General features: G+C 40.5%; 1 protein-coding gene and 1 pseudogene across 14 annotated transcripts in view; one reads left to right on the top strand and one right to left on the bottom strand.

Annotated features, from left to right (window-relative positions):
- Positions 1-26,103, bottom strand: part of LOC141409515 (thymosin beta-4-like) — a 211,121-nt gene that overhangs the window by 165,046 nt on the left and 19,972 nt on the right. The window lies entirely within an intron of this gene.
- LOC141409514 (ribose-phosphate pyrophosphokinase 2 pseudogene) lies at positions 23,946-25,057 on the top strand (annotated as a pseudogene).

Genomic DNA, 26,103 nt, shown 5'->3' with positions numbered 1-26,103 from the left:
CTCTATTCTATTAAAAGTCAGCCAGTCGCAGTGGCTCATACCTGTAATCCCAGCACTTTCCAAGAGGGAGGCGGGCAAATCACAAGGTCAGGAGTTGGAGACCAGCCTGGCCACCATGGTAAAGCCCCATCTCTACTAAAAGTACAGAAATTAGCTGGACGTGGTGGCTGGGGCCTATAGTCCCAGCTACTTGGGAGTCTGAGGCAGGGCAAGCGTTTGAACCCGGAAGGCGGAGGTTGCAATGGGAGATGGTGCCACTGCACTCCAGCACGGGCAACAGAGTGAGACTCCGTCTCCAGAAACAAAACAAAACGAAACAAAAAGTCTTCAGTTTCTCTGATGTTTTCAAGCCTATCAAAATTTACATGGAGGCACATAAATGCCAGGGGGCTTGGGGTGTAATTACAAAAGCAGCTTTTTAACCGAAGACAGTGCCACACGCTGGCCATTTAAATGAAACAGGAAGGAAAGCACAGAATCTTCCATGTGTGATAACCTAGTTTTAGGACAAAGCTGCCCGATGTACGGCATATTTCTGACTGGGGTAGTCATGCCACAATTGCACTTAGCACCAACTAGATTACATCTAGTGTGGATTTAAATATTGCAAGCCATTCCAGGATCTCTACAGTCACACTGACCTAAATTAGGGAAATTAGTGTAGCATTTCAAATAATTTTTTCCGTAGCTTTGAAAAACTTTCCAACTATTCCCTACAAAACTAACTGACAAAGGCAGACTGTCTGTGAATTATGTCTACAGAAGCCTCTGTTTGGAACCACTTTTTTTGGAGCTGGGGTTATAGGTGTGTGCCACCATACCTGGATAATTTTTGTAGAGATGGGGTTTCACCATGTTGGCCCGACTGGTCTTAAAACTCCTGACCTCATTTGATCTGCCCACTCTGGCCTCCCAAAGTGCTGTGATTACAGGTGTGAGTGCTACTTCTAAGATTTTCTATAGTTGCTAGTGTGAACCAGCTGGAGAATATTCTACTCTAAGATTGAATTTTGGATGTTTCAGTCAGAAAGCAAAGCTGACTCCCTTCCGGTCTCTTCTCCTCATTGTTTCTGGGCCTCTGAATGCCCAGTCCTCCTCACGCACTATGCAGCACATCAAAGGTCGACTTCGAGTTCCAGGGAGTGCCAAGGCCAGGAGTTCACTTTGGCTTTTGTTTTCTTAGTAATCTGTGTTTTGCTGGGACAGAGATGGACAACATTTGGATATTAAACATGGTAAATGGAGCCTGGGCAACATAACAAGACCTGTCTCTCCCCTCAACCCCCTCCAAAAAAAAAAGTAAGGCAAAGCGGTACACGCCTCTAGTCCCAGAGAGCCTGAAGCAAGATCACCTGAACCTGGGAGATTGAGACTGCAGTGAGCTAAGATCACACCAGTGCACTCCATGCTGTATGACAGAGCGAGACCCTGTTTTCTGAAAAATGAGAAAACAGAAAAGAAAAAAAAAATGGTTAATAGGATTTGCCTAATGTTTAAGTGGGGATTCCTAGTGGGAATGTTTCTCCCTGGTCTTTCTGGACATAGCCTGAGATAGCTCAGGTACCTAGCAATATGGTAACAATTTCTGTGTTCAAAAAGCGACTGAAGGGGAGGAATGGATATGTATTCAACAAGCTTCTTTTTGTCCTCCTGCAAATAATTAGTAGCTACCATTCTGAATTGAGAGGTCAGGTGGTATTTTTTCCTGAGGAACTTATTTTCAACATCTCAATGTTTGTAATGCTTTTCACACATAGGGGAGGATGGTGCTAGGAAAAGTGTTCAGTTGGTTCAGTTGACAGCATTCATACAAGTGGTGATGTTCCTGAGTTATTATACAGAAGAACCCAGTGAATACCAGTGGCATGATTGGAGAACTGTCAACTCATTCATATTAGTAGACTATTGCCAAGTGAATTACTGCTTCTTGCCATTATGCACAAAAAAAAGAAATGAAAAGCAATCTAAGACCTTTCCTATTTTCTGGAGAATTAGGTGCACTTGTTCTTTGTCTATTTAATATCAAAGGACTTTTTAACTTCGTCTGCAAAAACTTTATGACTGTCATAACTGCCTATACAGAGATTAAAGATTATAAGACACTAGATGATAGATAGATTTAGATATGTGTATATAATTTTTGTGTGTGTATATGTATATATATAATTTCCCTAATTATAAGCACTGTTTGTAAACTCTATTTTTTATTTATCAATTTGTACATTTTGATTCTCATTATATAATTCAAATTTCACAAACATTATAATGCTTTCACAAACATTATAATCAATATTCATTATGATTTATTTTTATATATATTTATCCTTTCCATTGCTGCTTCTTTCCTACACTTCCATGTTTGCATCTGGGATCATTCCTTCTGCTGGAAGAACTTAAATATATGTAATTATATTTAAGATTAATTTTAAGGAAGAACTTATATATATTATATAGAATTACATATATTTAATGTAATCTGTAATTATATATAATTACAGATAGATAGATAGATAATAGATATATTAGTATGGTTCCATTGGAAATGTATTTTCCAATAGAAAATTTCTTTTTTGAGGTGATATACTACAATGTCTTTGTTTCATTTTTACTTTTGGAGAATACTTTTTGAGAATAGAATTCTAGATGGAAAGTTATTTCCTTTCCTCATTATTGTAGTTCATTTTTTCAAAGTAGAACAGGAGTCTTTTCCATCATCTTGAACCAAAAATTTTCCCACTAATTGTACTTCAAGCACTCAGCAGACCAGAGAATTACTTCTTGCTGAGGATACAAAATCTCCCCAACTATTTTGCTCTTACCTTGCTAAGCTTATGGGACTGACTTATTCACAAACCCCTTTCTTTGAAAGTCTTGTTCCTAAACAGCACATATCACTAGTTTTCCCATGTCTCTTTCCCAGTTTTCTTCCCTGGAGCCTCTTTTTGCTTCCTTCTGGATTCGTCACTGTTCTTGAAATAATTCTGTTCCATGTGATAGAATTGAAGGGCAAGTTGGACAAGGAAGCTTTGCATGGGAAAAAAGCCCGTGTGGCAGGAATTGGGGATGTTCTTGCTCTACCTTACGGAACCCAGTTAGTACTGGGGCTCTGTCTTCTCCTGTCTATGCTGTATAAACCATAATCTCATTTGCCCAGCCCTGGCCTGGTGTCCACTTGGGTGAGGAGCGCTGGCCCAGGTGTGGATCATTTATTTTTGACCGGGGCCCACTTCAGACCCTGAGTTTCCTTCCCAGAGATGAGGACTCTGCTTTTTGTCAAGCATCTATACAAAGAGCCGGTGTCTATGAGTGGCTCCTTGGGTCTTTCCCTAGTTGCATTGCAGAGCTCTAAGATTTGCACGTGTCCCAACCACCTCTGCCCTGAGCTTTTGCTACATTAGACCAAATCCCTGTTGGGCATTTCCACAGGGTGAGACACATGCACAATTCTGCCTCCATCACCCAGTGCAGGAATCATGCCTGGCATATTGCAAAAGTACCCAAGACAATCAGTTAAATAAAAGCTGCTGAAAACACAGAGCCTGCAAAAGACTGCCTGGATCTGAACATCAAGTAGACCGTGTGGAAGCTTTTAGTGTGGATTTGGGGATATTATTTATGTTAGCTCATTGTTCTCAACTGGAAATTGGGAAAAGTGTACCAACTTTGTGGTGTTGTCATAAGTAATCACTGAGTTAATATCGGTGAACACCACTGGAAGTGTTAGCTCTTATCACGTCTTTGCCTCTGGTCTGAAATCTGCCTTCTCAACCATCCAGATGCCTTCACAACCTTCTTTCTAAAATTAGAATCTGCTATTATTGCTGCCCACTTTACAAATCATGGCTAGATCCCCCCCGCTGATGTGACAATTGTTTATCATGCAGTAAGAGTCGCTTTATGTTTTCCCTCAGCAAAGCTCATCTCTCCCCAGACCCACCAGTGTCAGCCATGCTTTGGCAGAACAAAACAGCTGGCACCTTCACACTGTCACTCCATGAGCATGCCAGTGGTGGATGTTGTTCTCTCTCTTGAGTGCTGACACATTCTAACACTCCTGAGTGTTTTCTTCTTCATGCTATTCATTTTTATTATGTTTGTTACACCTTATCAAGTCTTTGTTCACATGTCTATCTCCATCTCAACTTCTTATGGCCGATGGCGTTTTCTGATAGGTGCTCAACAGATTCATTGCCTGGGAGTGGAAATACTCAACACTCTTCAGTATGCAGGCTCTTTTTTTCTTACAATTTCTGTGGAATACAATTGTTGTATTCCACATATAACCTTTACTCCAGGTTTTCAAAAATATGATATAGGAATTTATGAATAACATAAACTTTATCTGAAATTATGGAAGCCTGAACCCATGTGGAAATCATCAGACCACATCCTTCTCTCTGCTTCCCAGAAAGTATTAGTTGTTTGGCTGATCTAATGCTACATGTCCTGGTTACACTTGCCAGCAAGGGGTAAAAGAGACTGAGACAGTCTCCCTCCGTCTACACTCCCTCTCCCTCTGCACTCCAGGCTGGAGTGCAGTGGCATGATCTCAGCTTACTGCAACATCCACATGCTGTGTTTAAGCGATTCGTCTGCCACAATAGCTAGTACTACAGGTGTGTGCTACTATACCTGGCTAAATTTTCTATTTTTGTAGAGACAGTGTTTCTCCATGCAAAGGGCTTCCCTGGGAGGACACCCCAGCCCTGCTCCCAAAGTCACAGAGTTAACACTAGAGACTGAAGTTCCCTCATAGGCACAACACTTTCAAAGACAAAGGCTAAGATGGCAATAATGACTTACCCTGGAGAAAAGCCTGAAGAGGACCAGCAAAGTGAGGAAGGAAATCTTCAAACCATTTTATGAGATGAGAGACAAATCAGGGAGCAAATCAAAGACGAATCCAGCATAAGAGCTATTTCTTACATAAAGCACATTAACTTAAAAATAAGACAGGAAAAATTTTTGATCCCCTTTGTTACATTAAAATTAAAGCATACTGTTTATCAAAGACATCTTAAAGAAAGAAAAGAGATTAATTAAAATGTAGAAGAAAATGCATTTACTATACATACCAGACAAAGTATTAGAATGAAAATATGGAATTAATTCCTACACATGAAAAGAGCACAAAATAGGCCAAAAGAAAAATGATAAAAACATATAAAGAGGCATGGACAGAGGAAGAAATATATTTCTAAAAGACATAGAAAAGGTTGTTCAGAATTATTGGTGATTGGAAAAAATATACAAAATAAGCCCACAGTCTATGTTGTTTTATACCTTTGGCAACAATTTGATGTAAGTGTGACCATGCTAACTCAGTGCAATTTAGAAGCCTGACCATGTTAACTTCTTGGACAGTGTATGGCTTCATAACATCTTTTATTTTAAAAAAAATTTAGAGATGGGGTATCACTATTCCCCAAGTTGATCTCAAACTCCTGGATTCAAGCAAGCCTTCCAATGAGCTGGCACTACAGACATGAACTACTGCACCTGGCTTCAAAGCATCTTTAATACTTTGCTGGTGCGAGTATCAATTAATGCAATGACTATGGAAAACAGTCAGATGTCACTTCCAAAAAAATGACCACCCACATAGATGATGATTCCTCATTTTCACTCCTGGTGGAACCCAACTTAAGCTACTGCATATTATTATCGAAGTCTGGACAAAGCAACTTTACAGCAGCACAGCTCATGTTAGCAAGAAGCTTAAAGCAATAAAGTGTCTGATGATAGAAGAGCAGATGCATAAACTCTTAGGTATTCACATACTGAAATATTGTGCAGCTGTCAACATAAATTAATGACAAAGATGGATATGTTAAACAAAAACTTTAATATAATAGTATATGAAAGAAAATGCCAACAGACTATACATGGCAGGATATACTCTTTCTTTATAAAGTTAAAGGTAACCAGAATAAAAGAGATACTTGTAGAAACCAATATGTGCAATAGGCCGAGCAATGGTGACTCACACCTGTAATCCCAGCACTTTGGGAGGCCAAGGTGGGTGGATCACTTGAGGTCAGCAGTGTGAGACCAGCCTGGCCAATATGGAGAAATCCTGTCTCTATAAAAATGGTGTCATGCATCTGTACTACCAGCTACTCAGGAGACTGTGACAGGAAAATCTCTTAAACCTAGGAGATGGAGGTTGCAGTGAACTGAGATCATGCCACTGCACTCCAGCCTGGATGACAGAGGGAGATTCTGTCTCAAAACAAACGAACAAACAAATACATGCAAAAAATCTATATAAAAAGGAAGAGATCACCATAGGCATACATTATAAGATAATAGTGGACAAAACAGGAAGATTTATTGATTGTATAAGGCAACTTTTGTTCGTATCAGTGAGATTTTCTGGTGTCCATCATGCTGTTAACAATACCTAATTAAATAGTTAGCTAAATAGGTAAAATGGTCTATACCTGGAACAGTGATGAAAATGTCATGAACCAGGAATTATAATTTATCTCACTCAGTATTCCTGAAATTTAAAAATATAATGAAATCATAATAACAATGCCACACACTGCATGTTCACGTTCACAGCAACACAGGGTCCTAAGCTTCTGTTGCAATATTAAATGCATCATTTGTTGAAAGAATGGGTCAGAAAGCAATGGTTTGTTTGTTTCTTTTTTTTGTTTTGTTTTCTTTCTAGATGCAAAGTTAGAGAAGAACAAGGCTGAGTTATCAAGTGTTACTCTTGGGAATAATAAGGAACCAAAAGGCAGCTTTCAGATGACTGAAAATTGTTGACTTCAGGGATGAAGTAGCCCTATAGTTTTGTAGAGCTATCTTAAGTCCCTAGTAAAACAATATGTCATTGTCAGAAAAAATGAAAATGTAAAGGGTCCAAGAGAGGGAACTGACCCATGGGGAGAAAATGAGAACTTTGTGGTTTAAATAACCCATGCTTGCAATGACACTGGCCTTCTTTTTTTATTTTTCCATAAGTTATTGGGGTACATGAGTAAGTACATCGTATTTGGTTAGATGAGTAAGTTCTTTAGTGGTGATTTGTGAGATTTTGGTGCATCCATCACCCAAACAGTATACACTGCACCATATTTATAGTCTTTTATCCCTCATCCCCCTCTCACTCTTTTCCCCAAGACACCAAAGTCTTCGGGATGGATGTAGTGAACAGGGAACACTTCTACACTGCTGGTAGGAATGTAAACTAGTATAGCCACTATGGAAAACAGTGTGGAGATTCCTTAAAGAACTAAAAGTAGAATTACCATTTGATCCAGCAATCCCACTACTAGGTACCTACCTAGAAAAAAGAAGTCATTGTTTGAAAAACACACTGCACATGCATGTTTATAGCAGCACAATTCACAATTGCAAAATCGTAGAACTAACCCAAATGCCCATCAATCAACAAGTGGATAAAGAAACTATAGTGTATTTATACAATGGACTACTATGCAGCCATAAAAAGGAATGAATTACTGGCATTTGCAGTGACCTGGATGAGATTGAAGGCTATTATTCTAAGTGAAGTAACCCAAGAATGGAAAATCAAACATCGTATGTTCTCACTGATATGTGCGGAGCTAAGCTATGAGGATGCAAAGGCATAAGAATGAGACTGGCCTTCTGTGGAGCTCACTGTGCCTGTCTGTAGGGAGGAAATGCCTTTTTTTATAGCTTTTCACTCTCCTGGGAGACAAAGATTTGAGGATAACCATTATATACATAATGTTCAAAATCAAATGAGCCAAATGAAATCACACAGGAGTAAGCATGGGTATAAAAGAAGAGCTGCAAGGAGATTTAAAGGATTTTACACGGCACACCAACTTAGAAAAATAGTGAGTAAAATAATATAGCCTTCCTTATATCAATGCATTGATGAGCTCTGGAATATAAAGATGGGTCATTTGGGCAAATTTTAATTCAATATTGGGAAGTAATTTGTGGGAAATCTCTATCTGTATCAGTCATTTGAGGCTTTCTGCTACTTTTATTGAATTGTATTCTCTTATCTCTGTTAAGACGCATTTCACTTTCAATTACTTGGGTGAGTTTTAGGAAAGACTTTTGTTAAATGTGCCCTTTTATGCTATTGAGGGACCATTCAGTAATATGATAAGTCAACTTCTGTTTCTGTCTCTAACCTCAAAACTAATTCTGGGAAAATTGTGGGCAGATGATGGGGAGAGACAGAGAGAGACAGACAGATGGTGGGGGAGAGGGGAGAGAGACAGACAGGGTGGAGAGGGAGAGAGAGAAAAAATACTTACACTGATATAGTCAAGGTAAATGGAAGTGAATAAGAACCTAAGTAAAAAAGCAGGCTAAGTGTGGTCGCTCACACCTGTAATCCCAGCATTTTGGGAGGCTGAGGCGGGTGGGTCACCCGAGATCAGGAGTCCGAGACCACCCTGTCTAACATGGTGAACCCCATCTCTATTAAGAATATAAAATTAGTCTAGTGGGCTGGCACATGCCTGTACTCCCAACTACTGAGGAGGGTGACACAAGAGAACCACTTGAACCCTGGAGGCGGAGGCGGCAGTGAGCCAAGATCATGTTGCTATTGCACTCTAGCCTAGGCGAGATGGAGGATTCAGCTCAAAAAAAAAGCCAGAGTGAGTAAGTTCAAACTGCAGCTATTTTTTCTAAAAACTATTTTAAAATTCTCAATTCACAGGTATTTTTATGTGCCGGGTTTGTTGTTGTTGGTTGGTTGGCTTTTTGAGATGGAGTCTTGCTCTGTCATGCAGACAGGAGTGCAGTAGCGTGATCTTGGCTCATTGCAGCTTCCACTTCCCAGGTTCAAGCAATTCTCCTGCCTCAGCCTCCTGAGCAGCTGGGATTACAGGTGCCTGCCACCAAACCAGGCTAATTTTTGTATTTTTTGGTAGAGATGGGTTTTGCCATGTTGGCCAGGTTGGTCTTAAACTCCTGGCCTCAAGTCCTCGGCCTGCCTTAGCCTCCCAAAGTGTTGAGATTACAGGCAAGAGCAACTGGGCCCAATGTATGCTGGTTTTTAATTACAGAGAAATTATAATGCTTTTTATTTAGACTTGAAATCTCAAACACTAACAGCATGAAATACAATACAAGGCAAGCTATTATTACTATTACGTTGCTTCTCTGATAAGTCACTGAAATATTCACTATAAACAAATGAACTTAGGCCAGGTGCGGTGGCTCACACCTGTAATCCCAGCACTTTGGGAGGCTGAGGCAGATGAATCACAAGGTCAGGAGTTCGAGACCAACCTGACCAACATGGTGAAACCCTGTCTCTACTAAAAATACAAAAAATTAGCTGGGCATGGTGATGCACACATGTAATCCCAGCTACTCGGGAACCTGAAGCAGAAGAATCACTTGAACCTGGGAGGTGGAGGTTGCAGTGAGCCGAGATCATGCCACTGCACTCCAGCCTGGGCGACAGTGCAAGCCTCCATCCCAAAACAAAAAGAAAAGAAAAAGAAATGCTTAGAAGTTTCGGATTCCCACAAACACATCAAAGCAAAGAAAGAAATATTTTTACTGTGTTCCAAAACTGTCTTTCTGAAACCAAGAACTTTTTTATTGTGGATTTTGCCTTAAGCAAAAGAAAATGTTGTTTTTACAAAATATAAACAAGCACATAGGAAGTCATGGACTAATGACAGCTGTTAAATTCTTGTTTAAGTTGCAGAATTCTATCATTTTATTTGTGGATACTTTTAGTGTGGATAAGATAAATCAGCTATGCATAGTTTTCAGTTCCTGAAAACATACATACATTCCTAGTTCTAGGAAAACCAGCCATATAAATAAACACATCCTTTAATTAAAACAGCATTATATACCCACACACATAACACACAACACAATATTTTTTTAATGATATTCTGGGTGATGTTTGGAATGAAAAATTAACCATTATAGATGTTTTCCATTTCTTCTACTGTTCCACTACTCCATGCCCCACCCAAACCCCACCTTCATGCAGTTCCTATTCAAATAGTGTCAATGGAACTTCTTACAGAGACGAAAACCTTTCACTCTTCCTCTCTCTATAGAGGAAGTTTGGAAATAAGCATCTGTGAGAGCTCCCACCCAACAAATTGCAATTTATTGACAAATTAACTTCCATCAGCTATCTGAGGTATCCATGGGGACAAAGAACAATGAAAAGCATTTATTTTGTTCAATGTGTTTGCCCTTATTCTCCTTTTTCTCTTCATGGTAGAAGAAAAGCTTAAGTACCTTTGTTTGTAATTTGATCTCCTCTCTCCCAGTGATCTTGTGTTTCACCTTTCTGGCAGAAAATTCAATAATATTTATTCATTCAGTAACTCTCTGAGCCTCTTCCTATGTTTCAAACACTGGTCTAGACAGAGTGATATAATAGCAAGTCACATAGCATCTCCACTTTCTTGAAGGGTACTTTTTAACAGCCAGAGTTATCTCCATTACCCCACACTATATTTCTGACTATGCAGATTGTGTTTTCCATTGCATGAGCTCCTGTTTTTAACAAATGTTCAGTTTGTAAATGTTTGTGACTGAAAAGAATGCTAAGAAGATTTTTTTTCAATGTTGAACTTGCAGTCGTCTTCATGCTGTGCTGGGATTATATTGTAACCAGCATGGCATTTTGAGTGATTTGACAAACATTACTGACACTGTGTAGAATAAGTGCAAAATTAATAAATGTTGAACAAGGACAGGGCACCTTCAACAGCCCCGAAGTGGGGCTTCAGGTCTGAGGTCATTGCTGACCCCATTAGAAGAGGGGTAATCTGACGGATGCAGCTTTATGCCAGGTAGCCTCATCAGAATAGAGCCCTTGAATGGGGTTATCTGCAGTGGCATGTCACATGACTGAGTCAGCTGCTGTGATGTAAGAATTTTCCAGGTGGGAAGCCCACACGAATCCATAAAATAAAAGGTTCATCAATAGAGTTTTGGGCAGAGCTGGAAGAATGGCCTTGAGTTCTCCCTACTCCAGGTTCTGTATGGACGTTACTGAAGTTGAACATCCATGGCAACACAGTGGACACCATTGGGTTTCATCTTAGGCAAACCATCTGTGAACTAGGCCCTGGCATTAGGGGAACCTTGGAGGAACAAAGGGCCCCACTGAAACAGCGGGAATGGAGCAGATAAAGTTTCTCAAAAAGAACTGCCAAAATGCAAAGCCGAGAGGCCCTGCAGCAGGTGAGCTGCCTTCCAGAAAATTTCATTTCCATTGGCCAACCGAGTCTTTTGGGGCCCTTTCCTGTCTTGTTACTCATTGAGTCACCATTGATGCACTCCAAAGAGTAACAGCAGGCTAGAGAACAAGGAGATCTTCATGGCTCAGGTGTTCATTTTTGACAACAGCCAGGTAGCAAGTGAAGTGTGCTGTCTTGCAAAGAGCTGCCACTGACAGGTACATTGGAGGCCCTCAAATCCATGACCCCAAGAGGCCCCTGGATGGATGCTGCCTCCCTCTTCCAGAGGCTCCACTCGGCAAACTGTCAGTCACAAAGATTACAGTTCAAATGGAACATCTGTGTTTTGGGCCCCCAAAATACTAGCAGTTCTCCACCTATGGCTCTTCATGATTAGAAGTCCCTGCCTCTCCCCCAACATTCATAGGACAAGAAACTACAGCCTATAATGCATCAATTTCTAGTATATATACACAAGTGGAAGCAATATAAACAGTATGCTGAGTTGGCTTCTGAAGGCTCCACCCACACAAAAGCATTCAGCATGCCATAGGGAACCTTATTCCCCCAAATTAGCTGAACTTGTGTGTATACTCACCATATGCAACCAGTTACTTGGGAGCCTGTATGCAACAAAGCCATAATAATTTGAGTTACTTCTCAAATTTCCCCAATACAACTGCACAGATGCACATGGTACTCATTTCAGCCTGGGAGCAGAGAAACGTTAAACTTAGCCCTAACTTTCCTGTCTAAAGCAGCTGAGAGGTTGGCTGCTCACCCCTGGGAGATAGTTGGTCAGCTACAATAGCCTCCCATAGTTTGAAACAGATGTCTTTGATTTTCAGAGAGGTGACAATTCCTCCTGCTGTCAATGGCATCTGCTGGGCATGGGAAATTGCCACATGTAGCAACAACATCTCACAAAACTCATTTGAAGTGACTATGTTCATGGCCCAGCACATGCACGTGCAGATGGACATGACCATCCTGCTTGCTGTCTGGCCAAAAGTAAGCATAAGATGCTGTTGATTATGCTGTAAGACACACTTCAATTTCAAAGATGTTAATATGTATAAACAGTAGGTGTTTCGGTCAGTTAAAATGGTTCAGACCTCTAATGACAGTGCTTTCAGAAGCTGGAGTGGGAGGATTGCTTGAGCCCAAGAGTTTGAGACCAGCGTGGGCAATACAGTCTCTACAAAAAAAAAAAAAAAAAAAGGAAGGATTGGCCAGGCATGGTGGCACATGCCTTTGTCCCAGTTACTCACAAAACTGAGGTGGGAAGATCATGTGAGCCTAGGAGGTTGAGGCTAGAGTGAGCTATGATCACATCGCTGCACTTCAGCGTAAGTGACAGAGACCCTGTCTCAAAAAAAAAAAAAAAAAGCTGTTGTGAAATAGGCAGCTGTAGATCACAGCTCATAGCTTGGTTATGAGGCTGAAACACCACAATCCTTATTCTGTGTGCATAAGCATGGGACATGGTAAACATGCACTTAGCGTAGGTCTCCTGTAAACCGGCATGTGGTTTGCTTTGTTCTACAGGCAAGCTAATCTGCCTATACTTGTTTTTCCATAAAGGCAGAAAAATATGAGAGAAAAGAACCCACATTTTTCTCATGTCATGTATGAAAACCACAATTTGGATGAAAAATAGAACAAATTGCTCTATAAAGTCAAGAAAATTTCTTCTGGTTTAACAGTTGTCTGAAAAGTCAGAGAAAGCAAATCAATAAAGTGGTCATTAAGTTCTTGTACCACCACATAATAAAACCAAGTAATTTTGCAGCTCAATAGGTTCAGCAGAAGAATTCTCATTTTATAGGTTTTCTTCATTATCATAAAACAGCTAGTGTGCTATCAACCACTATGTGTAGACAAGAGCTATAATCTGATGTTCAGCATAATAGCAGTTGTACATGCCAAAGTAATTTATCATGTGCTTTTAATGATACAAAGAGACTCATTAAATTTATCAAAAATGATAGCATGTCATTATCATTCAGTTCAATGCCTAAAATGTCACAGTTACCTGAAAAATGCTTATTTGATGCTGAAATGAATGGATTGAAAGTATTAACAAAATTATGTACATTACATATTACAATATAAGATAGCACAAGAATTCTGGCAACCCATGCGCACATGAATGAAAAAAGATCTCCCTGGTTTGCAATACAAAAATGCTAAGGATAAAAGTGTGCAGACAGACATGCTTTAAATCATAAGACAGGGTATTTTCCAGGGAGATCTTAGGATACCTCCAAAGGCAAACCTGATGTAACCAAATTTATTATTGTTGGCCTCTCAAACAGTGTTTTGGAACAGGTAATGGTGATTGATGATCGAGAGAGAAAGAAGCACTCAGAACTCAGACCTCTGTGGGGAAGGTCATTCTCATGAGGTTTTGGGCCTACTTCTTATGGGACTTGGTGTTTAATGGACAAACAGCGAAACAGATGCAAGACTACAGAGCAGGGAAAGAGACAAACGTGGGCTATTGTGCCATCTTGCACACAGGATCACAGAACAGAAAACAGAGGGCACAGAAGACAAACTTGGATGATTTTATCCTATTGTCCTTGGTATGATTAACAGTCCTAAATGAGTAGCCAAGAGGGACAGCCAGCATTCCATAATGACTTGTGCTCCATAATTTCATTAGCATACAACACCATGTGATCTTAAACCTTCCCACACCTAAGGCTGGCTTCACAAGTTCCTTGTTGGGCTACTGTTGACAGAGCTCCTGCTGGATCAAAGGGGACCCATGCTGTGTAGCATGGGTTTTTGAGGCACAGATTTCCTCCCCTGGCACTTATCAATTGTTTGTAGGTGAAAAGGTTCCACCATGCCTGGCAATAAATGGGCCACACAGGTAAAGTTTGACCACATTCTGGCCCATGTCATGGTGGGATACCCTGTGATTTCTTCCAGAGCCAGAGGAACTCACCTGATAAAGAGCTGCTAAGAGGCATTTCCTCAACCCCAGCTGAGGAAGATAGGCTCTTGGCCATTTCTCCTCCATCTATCTCTCTACTCTCAGTGGAATATAGGCCCTTCTACATCAGCCCCTTTAGAATACAGCTTCAGGCTTCTCCGTGTCTCTATAAAGCTGCCTGGCAGTAAGTTAGAGGAAGGTATTCAGCAGAGGGGCCACCCTGATTCATGGGGTCTGACACTTGGCTCCCCTGGTTTGGTATTATCAAGTGGGACTTGAGCCTTGGCAGTTGGAACCATACTGACTATGCTTTTTCTGCCTCTTTAAATCTGTTAGAATCTGTCAGATGCTGTTAGACTCTGTCTTGGCTGCTCACCTCCTTATTGGCAAAATCCATGAGACAGTGGCAAGCCAAGCTGGCAGCAGCTGCTACACTTCTGCTTAGGAATGGTGCGACCACTTGGCTTGGTTTCACCTTTGCTTCTGCATTCCACACTTCTAACTGCCTCCAGTGTCTATATATTGGGGTATGGATGTTCTGTTGCCAGATCAATTTGGAAGGACATGGTTGATAGAATATTCTGCCAGTGATGGGGCCACAAGTTCCTTTTGCTGTTTCTAAATGGTTTATAAACTTTTGCCACATTTCTGCAAGTCATGGTTTTCCTGTAACCATAATAGGTCCATTGCCCCGTGTGTGGCATGTCACTGTTCCAAGACACCGGGTTGCAGCAGAGAAAGAGGTTTAATCATAGGGCTGCCAAATGAGAAGATAAGAGGAAACCTTAAATCCATCTCTCCAAGGAGTCTGGGGCTGGGTGTTTTAATGGTTTTGGAGTAGGCCAAAGTATGGAGATCACTGATTGATTGAAGAGTGCAGGATGAAGTAATGAGACGGGGCCATAAAGAAGCTGTATTCTCCTGCTGATTGGGTTCCTCTGTAGGAGTCTTCAAACTGCTGGCATCAGCTGTTTCACTGCAATTCAGGATCTGCTGAAGCAATTCTTAAACAGAAGCCTGTGATTCTAACATCAGAGATCCTACTGATAGGAACAACAGGGAGCCAAATGGTCAGGATCTAGTGCTACAGGAGTTGTGGTTACAAGTGCAGCCTGAGGAATGCTGAGCGATAACTCAATTTCTGTACAGAAATGAAGGTTTATCGTAGACACAAATGAGGCTACAATTTATGAAAGTTGTGAGAATGAAATAGTAGTCACTAATGTTAAGAAAATCCTGGCAAACAGGGACCATTGACATGCTTGTAGACCTGATAACAAAAACTGTCACAAAAGGCTGCAAAAACTACAACCTTGCAAACTGCTGTCGGAGTTTTTGTTATTCATGTTTGTAGCCAAAGATAATTGTTTCAAAACAGTTATGTCATCATCCTCATGTTTCCCTTTAGTAACCTTTGTCTTCCTTTACCTCCCTAAATATGCATATAGTTTATTATGGCATGTATGTTCCTTTTGCAATGCTCTGTTTCCAAAGAAACATCTGTTTTGAAGGAACTTTCTGTTATTTACATTGACAAAGTACAATGTAGTTTTCACTATTTTGACTTCCTGGCATTTTCTTTAAGTCTCAGGCTTATCAGTGAATGTTTATGTGGAATGAAAAATTACTGATTATTTTAACAGTGCTGCCATAAGAATGTGGGATTTAAAGATGGTGCCTTGTAACTTCCTGAGGGTCTAAGTCAGTGTGCTGATATTCCTTTGTCTTTGGGAATGACTTGCTTGTGTTTGGATGGTGAAACCCAAGGGCCTCTTTACAGAGAATCCCCAAGTTCAAGGAGACAGGATCCTTGAGGAATTACCACACTGTCTTCCCACAATGGTTAAACTAATTTACACTTCCACACCCAGTGTAAAAGCATTCCTATTTCTCCACATCCTCTCCAGCATCTGTTGTTTTGCGACTTCTTAATGACTGCCATTCTAACTGGCATGAGATGGTATCTCAGATGGTATCTCATTGTGGTTTTGATTTGCATTTACCTAATGACCAGTGATGAGAAGCTTTTTTAAATATGTTTTTTGGCTGTATAAATGTCTTCTTTTAAGAAGTCTCTGTTTATATACTTTGCCCATGTTATGGTTGGTTTTTTTTTTTTTCTCTTGTAAGTTTGTTTCAGTTCTTAGTAGATTCTGGATATTAGCCCTTTGTCAGATGGATAGATAGGAAAAATTTTCTCCCATTCCGTAGGTTGCTTGTTCACTCTGATGATAGTTTCTTTTGCTGTGCATAAGCTCTTTAGTTTAATCAAATCTCATTTGTCAATTCTGACTTCTACTGCAATTGCTTTTGGTGTTTTAGTTATGAAGTCTTAGCCCATGCCTATGTCCTAAATGGTATTACCTAGGTTTTCTTCCAGGTTTCATAGATCTTATGTTTAAGTCTTTAATCCATGTTGAGTTAATTTTTATATAAGTTGCAAGGAAGGGATCCAGTTTCAGCTTTCTGCCTAGGGCTAGCCAGTTTTCCCAATACCATTTATTAAATAGGGAATCCTTTCTCCATTGTTTTTGTCATGTTTGTCAAAGATCAGATGGTTGTACATGTGTAGAATTATTTCTAAGGCCTCTGTTCTGTTCCATTGGTCTATATACCTGTTTTGGTACTACTACCGTACTGTTTTGGTCACTGAAGACTTTTCTATAGTTTGAAGTCAGGTAGCATGATGCCTCCAACTTTGGTCTTTTTGCTGAGCACTATCGTGGCTATACCATCTCTTTTTTTGTTCCACATGAATGTTAAAGTAGTTTTTTCCAGTTCTGTGAAGAATGTCATTGATAGCTTGATTGAGATAGCATTGAATCTATAAATTACTTTGGGCAGTATGACCATTTTCATGATATTGATTCTTCCTATGCTAGAGGATGGAATGTTTTTCCATTTGTTTGTGTCCTCTCTTATTTCCTTGAGTATTGGTTTGTGTTTCTCCATGAAAAGATTCATCACATCCCTTGTAAGTTGGATTCCTAGCTATTTTATTTTCTTTGTAGGAATTGTGAATGGGAGTTCACTCATGATCTGGCTCCCTGTTTCTCTGTTACTGGTGTATAGGAATGCTTGTGATTTTTGCACATTGATTTTGTATCCTGAGACGTTGCTGAAGTTGCTTATCAGCTTAAAGAGATTTTGGGCTGAGAGATGGGGTTTTCTAAATATACAAACATGTCATCTGCAAACAGAGACAATTTGACTTCCTCTCTTCCTAACTGAATACCCTTTATTTCTTTCTCTTGCCTGATTGCCCTAGCCAGAACTTCCAACACTGTGTTGAATAGCAGTGGTGAGAGAGGGCATCCTTGTCTTCTGCCAGTTTTCAAAGGGAATGCTTCCAGTTTTCGCCCATTCAGTATGATATTGGCTGTGGGTTTGTCATAAATAGCTCTTATTATTTTAAGATACATTCCACCAATGCCTAGTTTTTATTTAGTGTTTAGCATGAAGGGCTGTTGAATTTTGTCAAAGGCCTTTTCTGCCTCCATTGAGATAATCACGTGGTTTTTGTCATTGTTTCTGTTTATGTGATGGATTTCGTTAATTGATTTGCATATGTTGAACCAGTCTTGCATCCCAGGGATGAAGCTGACTTGATCATGGTGGGTAAGTTTTTTATGTGCTACTGGATCCAGTTTGCCAGTATTTTAGTGACAATTTTCACATCAATGTTCATCAGAGATATTGGCCTGAAATTTTCTTTTCTTTTGTTGTGTCTCTGCCAGATTTGGGCATCATGATGATGCTGGCCTCATAAAATGAGTTACGAACGATTCTCTCTTTTTCTGTTGTTTGGAATCGTTTCAGAAGGAATGGTACCAGCTCATCATTATACATCTGGTAGAATTTGGTGATGAATCTGTCTGGTCCCAAACTTCCTTTGGATAGTAGGCTATTTATTTCTGCCTCAATTTCAGAACTTGTTTTTCGTCTATTCAGGAATTCAACTTATTCGTGGTTTAGTCTTGGGAGAGTGTATGTATCCAGGAATTTATTCCTTTCTTCTAGATTTTCTAGTTTATTTGTATAGAGGTGATTACAGTATTCTCTGATGGTCATTTGTATTTCTGTGGGATTGGTGGTGATATGCCCTTTATCACTATTTGTTTTATCTATTTGATTCTTTCTCTAATATGCTTCTCATTTTACTTTGATATTTGAACCATATAGATGTGCTACATATTCTAAAAATTATAGTAATATGAAAATGGACAATTGCAACCTTCCATATGCAAAAGAAGAAAGGTTTTATTATTGCGTATATTAGAGACTGTTTTGAGAATATGCTCCGTAGAAATCACTGGCTGTTTCCTGTTTTCCATAACAAACACATAGCCAGGACATCTTTAAACTTACTCTACTGGTGAATCATTATTCAGAAATGCAGTGTTAGCACTAGCTTCAAGAGACAGTTAGTTTAGGACATAAACAGCAAAGAGCAGTACCTGGGTAAAGACATTTTTTCCAGGTAGAAAGTGAAAACTGGCAAGATTTCTGAAACTCTCTACTTTTTTACTCCTTCACTCTTTTAGTACAGGAAAGAAATATTTGAGCAGAACAAGTGCTGTTTGTTTCAGATTTCCTGAAACCCAGGTACCTCACCAAAGACTTAATTCTAAACCCACTTCTTTGTGCAAGTGCCTTGTCCCTGCATTTTGTAGACACTCACCACTAATTCTCATAATTCTCATGACCAGAAATGTTTGATCTCCAAAATCAGAGTGGTCTTTAGGAGGAACTAACATAATGTCATCTATGTAAGGTGACCACACAATGCCAGGTAAAAAAGAAAACAGAATTAACTCATGAGCTACCATCCCATGGCAGACTGTAAGGCTGTGTTCCTCCCCAGTACCATAAAAGTTTAACCAGTAAAACATTAATACCAAGGTCTTTTTGCATGCCGTGGATCCATGCCCATTCTAACCTTTGAATCCAGTGAGATGAAACTATACCTTGCAGCATAGAAGAGAAAAGCATACAACAAAAGCAGCCAACATGAGTCCATAGGCCTTAGATGTTTTAAGCATCAGCCATGCACTTTTGACCACGCAGCTCTCCATGGACCCTATCTGCAAGCCGCATCTTTAATATGTGTCATTTCTGCTCTGCGAACAGAGAAGCCACTAAGATTTACTTGCCAGTTACTATAATTAGTGTCCTACTCTTTGTCCTCAGTTTATCCCAGGCAGTTGAGCCCCCTTGCATTCTAAGTGGTTCCCCTGGAATGAACTCAAAGTGGCCTTTTTTTGAAGATTCCCAGATCAGTGGAAAGACTGAATTTTCACCTCTACTTCCTTCCCCCAACGTTGGCAATTGTGGGTCAAGGGAAATTCTCTGTGCTTGGTATTATGGCCTTGGGTAGGAGTGATGCAGTATGAAATAACTCTTTCTGTTACCAGTCACAGCTTCTTCCAATTTTGTAATCCTAGGAATTATCTTTGCTTCTTTCCAAAATTTTGATAAAAGCAAGATAATTTTCTTGGATTTGAATTGTTTCTAGTTGTATTTTTGTGGGGACAGGATGCTGATAGTTCTTCTAATATGTCTTTCCTCAACTATTTTTTTATAGTATGTACATGATAGTACAGTCAACATGAAAGCAGAACCTTAAAGATTTAAATACATAACTTTTTTGTGGTAGTTTTTTGTTTGTTTAACTGCAGCATTTGACACACATAAAGAATACTGCACTTCTGGCCGAGCTCGGTGGCTCACACCTGTTATCTCAGCACTTTGGAAGGCCAAGGCAGGCAGATCATGAGGTCATCACATAGCCTAGGTCAAGCAATCTGGAATTTCTCCCCAGGGATGCCTTATTTCTCAAACTTATTACTTTGATCAGTTACTAGGTGATACATCTTCATAAGTAGAAAGCAAAATCAGACTAAAGAGCAGACCACTCCAGGTTGGTATTTAGTCAAAGACTCATTAAGGATAAATTATATATGAGGCAATCATGGGTAGTGGCAACACAAGGTACATCTCTCCACTTACAATGCACATCTGACTAGTATTTTATACTATGAAAAGAAATGAAAAAGGAATGAAGTCTTAATACTTCTCTGCAGATAACAGACTGCGTACATACAGGAATGAATGTGGCTTTAGGGTTAAATCATTTAAGGTCCTTTTCACAGGCAGGCACTAGTAACTAAAACTGAAAACTAAATAAGTTTATTTTTGAGAAATGCCGGCCGGGCGCGGTGGCTCACGCCTGTAATCTCAGCACTTTGGGAGGCCGAGGCGGGCGGATCATGAGGTCAGGAGATCGAGACCATCCTGGCTAACACGGTGAAACTCCGTCTCTACTAAAAAATACAAAAAACTAGCCGGGCGAGGTGGCTGGCGCCTGTAGTCCCAGCTACTCGGGAGGCTGAGGCAGGAGAATGGCGGGAACCCAGGAGGCGGAGCTTGCAGTGAGCTGAGATCCGGCCACTGCACTCCAGCCTGGGCGGCAGAGCGAGACTCCGTCTCACACACACACAAAAATAAAGAGAAATGCCTCAAGTTTCTATGCTGTTAACAATGTCTTTAGGAAGTCACTAAATGGGACTTAATTGAAAGAAAAAACCTATATTGCTTATACAATAAATAAATGCTATATAAGGAAACTTACCTATTTGAAAACATGGCTATATTAGATGTTTTATTTTCATTCCTAGATTCCAAAAATGCAAACATTAATTGTTCTAAGATAGTACTTTGACAGTGTGTACATTGATGTGTATGGACTAAATCAGAGTGAAGCCAATGTTACAAAAATTTAGCATTTCTAAGATACTTTGAATATCAGGCAATTTGGCACTTTCCCATAAGTAAAATACTTCTCATGTTTTGAAACTATATGAATATGGAAAAAAATGGCTTAAAAGCAGCGTCTGTGTATGACATTGTATGGTTAACCCGCTAGGATAACGTTTTCATCTACAGAATTGAATTTTCACTTTTAAGAGGTCTTACATGGAACTAGGAATCCCTGCTTTGAGAAAGCCTGCATATATAACAGTCATTATCTGTTTGGTCTCTATACAGTTTAACTTAGATTTATTCTAGTTAAGCTATAAGTTCAACGTGTAGATTTGTTTTGCTTAAAGAATTTTTCTATCAAAAAGAAAAAAAAAGAAAAAGGAAAAAGAGGAAAAAAAGCACTGAGAGTGTGTTAAGCCATCTAGATGATTTCTTATGTTACTCACAAGTTAAAGCAAATTTTGGGGTCTCCTACCATCTGGTCAACAGTCCTAAATATGTTTAGGGGGATGAAAACAGAATTCAGTTGCAGGCCACCATCTTGTAGATTATAGGGCTGTATGTGCATTCTTGCAGTAACACCTTAAAGGTCTGCTGCTGTCCTTCCCATGTGAAAGCAAACTGATCCTCTGAGCTTGTCGTTAGGCAATATTAAAAAAAGTAATCAGCAAAATCCAGTACTCTAAGTTCTTAGGTAATATTCTAAGTGTTGTAGCAAAGAAATATCTGACAAAGAACATGTATGAAAGGCATCACTTTAAAATTTTTCTGTAATCCATTTTCATTATCCACAAGCCATCTGGCATCTGTATCAGGCCATCTAGGGTTACTAAAGTTGCTTTGAACCAGTCATGCCATCCCCAGCTTTTACTACACCAGAATGCTCTCTTGTATTTCCCTGTGACTGTCTGGCAATCTATATTGCCTTCTAGTCACAATCCTTCAAAGGGAGGAAGTTAGCAGCTTCCTAGTTGCAGCTCCCAGTCTGCAAGGCTTCATAAGTTTTATGATCGCTTCTGTAGGAAATTCCTAGTTCCCCTGGGATCTGCTGTACTTCCTCTATATATTTCCACTGGGGTATCCCTCCTGGCAAGTCCTCCTTATTGGGCTATACTTTCCAACAGGAGCTAATAACCTAATCCCCTGACATGGGCGCCCAAGATGCTACTTAGTCTGTCCCAAGTGTTGTCATAGACAATATGGGTAGTTTTATTACCTTTTCTGCTTCTTATCCAGAAAGTTACATACCATGTACATCCATATCCCATAACTTCGGCGGCCATGCAGAAATGGTCTCCCCAGGTTCCTGCTGAAACTCAGCAGTAATCTCCACCAGTTCAGATGGCATATGCTCCAGCATAGGCAACTGGCCTCTAGCACGTCCCTACTCAATATTCAGCTTATGCTGAATACGCATTGGGCCTCCTCCATTCTATCTTTCTCCATCTCATCTTCCAGTGTCACATCAGTCTCATTATCATCCTCAATTTCCAATGAGTTCTAGGTCTTTCCATCCCAATCTGTATGTGACACGATGGCACACACTTTCACCTTGGGGAGCTTTCTGTCCTGTGTCTTAATGTATATACATACCAACGGTTCTGATTTCTTTTTTTGTTTGTTTGTGTGTGTGTTTGTTTGAGATGGAGCCTTGCTCTGTTGTCCAGGCTGGAGTGCAGTGGTGCCATCTCAGCTCACTGCAGCCTCCACCTTGTCCTGGGTTTAAGCGAATAGCCTCAGCCTCCTGAATAGCCAAGACTATAGGCATGCACCACAACACCTGGCTAATTTTTGTATTTTTAGTAGAGACGGGATTTCAACATGTTGGTCAGGCTGGTCTCAAACTCCTGACGTCGCGATCCACCTGCCTTGGCCTCCCAAAGAGCTGGGATTACAGGCGCGAGCCACCATGCCAGGCCGAAAATTTCTGACTTCTTATCCTGATCTGAAAACTTATTGGCTAGCTTGGTGGCCAGCAGAATAGTGGACATTTACATATTCTTTTCTGATTTCAATTCCTACACCAGTTTTCTTACTTTTGCCTCTGCAGCTAACTACGTATCTGTTTCCCGTGGCACTTCTCATGACAGAGGCCTCCTAGACATATGCGTCGTCATTTTTATCTCTTCCTTACAGCCATGACCCATTTTTAGTTCCTCCAACAGAGTTATGAATCGCGGGGCGATTCATACATATTTTTAGAATATCCTGTAGTCATGTAGATGCCCATGTGCCTCAAACATGGGACTCATTGGTCACTCTATTGACTAGGTCAGCTAACCCAAGATTTTCCCCAGGGATCCTTCATTCCCCAAGCCCATTTCATAAATTGACTACTGATTGGATCACCAGTTTTCCCAACAAAACTTCATGCTAGAACCAAGAATTGCCCTCCATAAATATTTCACTTAGCTGAACACTGAACATGACCAGTGAGACAGAAGAATCAGTGATAAATTTCTGATGTCTAGTTTGGGTAACTCCTTGAGCTGCCATTAATAGAGTGCAAGCTCAGACCAAAGAAGGAGGCAGAGAACTATAGTGGGTAGGTAGTAAAATATTTATTCACAGGGAATTTACACGAAATGCAAACTTGAGCAGCAGGAAGAAGATGCTAGCAGTACACACCTACCTAGTCTTTTGTACCATTAAACAAGAAAGGAAGAAAGTAAAGTAACTAATGGCATGTTATATAATCTGGTTAATTGCTTAATATATTTTCTCTCTACTTACAGGGATGTTTTAGGTTCTCTACAATTTGTTCAATCTTCCTAATGGGGCTTGACGTTAGGAAGTATTCCTGGCAGCAGCAGTTGTCTTGGTGCCTATGTTCCTTCTGCTCATTGCATCCTACAACTCACTTCATGGTCACATACCCAGAATACATTCTCACTGTATAAACAGTGGGAGGAGGTATAGGAAACTACTAGAGTTTAAGCCACAATATGTCTAGAGATAATTTTACAGAAGATGAAGAGACAGTCAAGAATTTCAATCTGGAGCAGCAGCAGCCCCCCGCGTCGCTGTCGCTGTCGCCTCCACCACCATCTCCGCCACCGCGCGCCCCTCGGAGTCCCGCGCCCTACCATGCCCAACATCGCGCTGTTCAGCTGCAGCTCGCATCAGGACCTGTCCCAGCGCGTGGCCGACCGTCTGGGCCTGGAACTGGGCAAGGTGGTCACCGAGAAGTTCAGCAACCAGGAGACCAGCGTGGAGACTGGTGAAAGTGTGAGAGGGGAAGATGTCTACATCATGCAGAGCCCTGAGGGGAAATTAACGACAACCAGATGGAGCTCCTTATCATGATCAATGCCTGCAAGATCGCGTCATCATCCAGGGTGACTGCCGTGATCCCGTGTTTCCCATATGCCCGACAAGACTAAAAGGACAAGAGTCATGCCCCAATTTCTGCAAAACTTGTGGCCAATATGCTGTCGGTGGCCGGAGCGGATCACATCATCACCATGGACCTGCATGCCTCTCAGATACAGGGATTCTTTGATATTCCTGTGGAAAATTTGTATGCGGAGCCCGCAGTCCTGCAGTGGATTCGGGAAAACACTGCCGAGTGGAAGAACTGTATCATTGTTTCACGTGATGCAGGGGGAGCCAAAAGGGTCAGGTCAATTGCAGACAGGTTGAATGTGGAATTTGCTTTGATCCGCAAAGAGAGGAAGAAGGCGAATGAAGTGGACCGGATGGTCCTGGTGGGCGACATGAAGGGCCGCGTGGCCATCCTCGTGGATGACATGGCTGACACATGCGGCACCGTCTGCCATGCCGCGGACAAGCTGCTGTCAGCTGGAGCCACCAAAGTGTATGCTGTCCTTATCCATGGGATCTTGTCTGGACCAGCTATTTCCAGAATAAATAATGCTGCCTTTGAGGCTGTGGTCCACAAACACAATTCCGCAAGAGGACAAAATGAAACACTGCACCAAGATTCAGGTCACTGACATTTCCATGATCTTGGCCGAAGCAATCCGAAGGGCACACAATGGGGAATCCGTGTCCTACCTGTTAAGCCATGCCCCGCTATAAATCCAGAATGGGAAGTGCCCAGCAAGCCTACTCTGACTTCTGACTTGTTTTTGTTTTCTGGATGTTTAGCTGTAGGTACTCAGCAATGATAGGTTAATCACTGGCAAAAGCATCCGATCTTTGTATGTGCTAAGATTTATTGTTTCCCGTTCTAAAGCTCAAGATCATTTCTTTCCAGTTTTGGGGGAAATGGTGGTAGTTATTTGGTCTTTAAGTGAACTGTCTTAAATGAGAAATGTTTTTGTCATTTTGATTTTTAACGGGTACAGGTCATCTCTTCCTTTGTTCTTTCAATACTTTGAGGTGACAACTTTCAAGTATGTAATTTCATTGTGGAAGTCATAGTTTATATATTTCGAGGTTGCCAAAGGTGACTTCAGATTAAAGCCTTCTGTGTAAATATATATGATAATGCCTATGGACATTTGGGTAAAACCCTGTATAGAATTAATTAGCCTTTTACTTTGGAGTGAACCTTGGAAAATGTATAATTATCATACCATGAATTTTGAATTTTTCTTTTTTTTTTTTTTGATAACTCAGTTTCATATAAACCATCTTGGTTATTGTGCTTAATTTGGACCAAATTTTATTTAGCTTAATATGGACACTGACACATTTTGGGGGGTATACGTCAGACATATCAGAGCAGTGTAGTTCTGGATCATTTTTTAAATTACCTCTTCTAAAACACAACTGTCACTTACCTGAAATGCTGCATCCTAAAATTCCAAAATTATATTGAGCAATCGCCAAGGCCTAAAGCCAATTGACCTTTACAGGTAATCATTCCAGCTAACATTAAATTTAAAGCCTAAGAATGTATAGAGCTAGTTTTAAAATAATGATCTCAGATTTTTAAAAAGGATATAGGAACCTGCATTGTCATTCTCTGAATTCAGAACTGATGGTTTCTATCATTATTTAGCCCCACCTTTGTATTTTAATGTCCTTCAGAATACTTTTATGAACCAATGAGACTGGACTTAGCCACACACAATGGAAATTCAGACCTTGACTATTTGGTTTTTCCAGTTCACAAAGGTGATGAAGACTGTCTTGGGAGCAACTTAATCCCAGAATTTGTACATTTCTTGCTGCTCCTGGCGTGGAAACTTAAGTGAGACCACCAAATACATTGGTCCTGTCCAATTCTACTGAATGGGGGTG

Source organism: Macaca fascicularis, chromosome Y (assembly GCF_037993035.2).
Source record: "Macaca fascicularis isolate 582-1 chromosome Y, T2T-MFA8v1.1".
Taxonomy (NCBI): domain Eukaryota; kingdom Metazoa; phylum Chordata; class Mammalia; order Primates; family Cercopithecidae; genus Macaca; species Macaca fascicularis.
The sequence above is the reverse complement of the archived record's forward strand: the minus strand, read 5'-3'. Positions and strand labels throughout refer to the sequence as shown.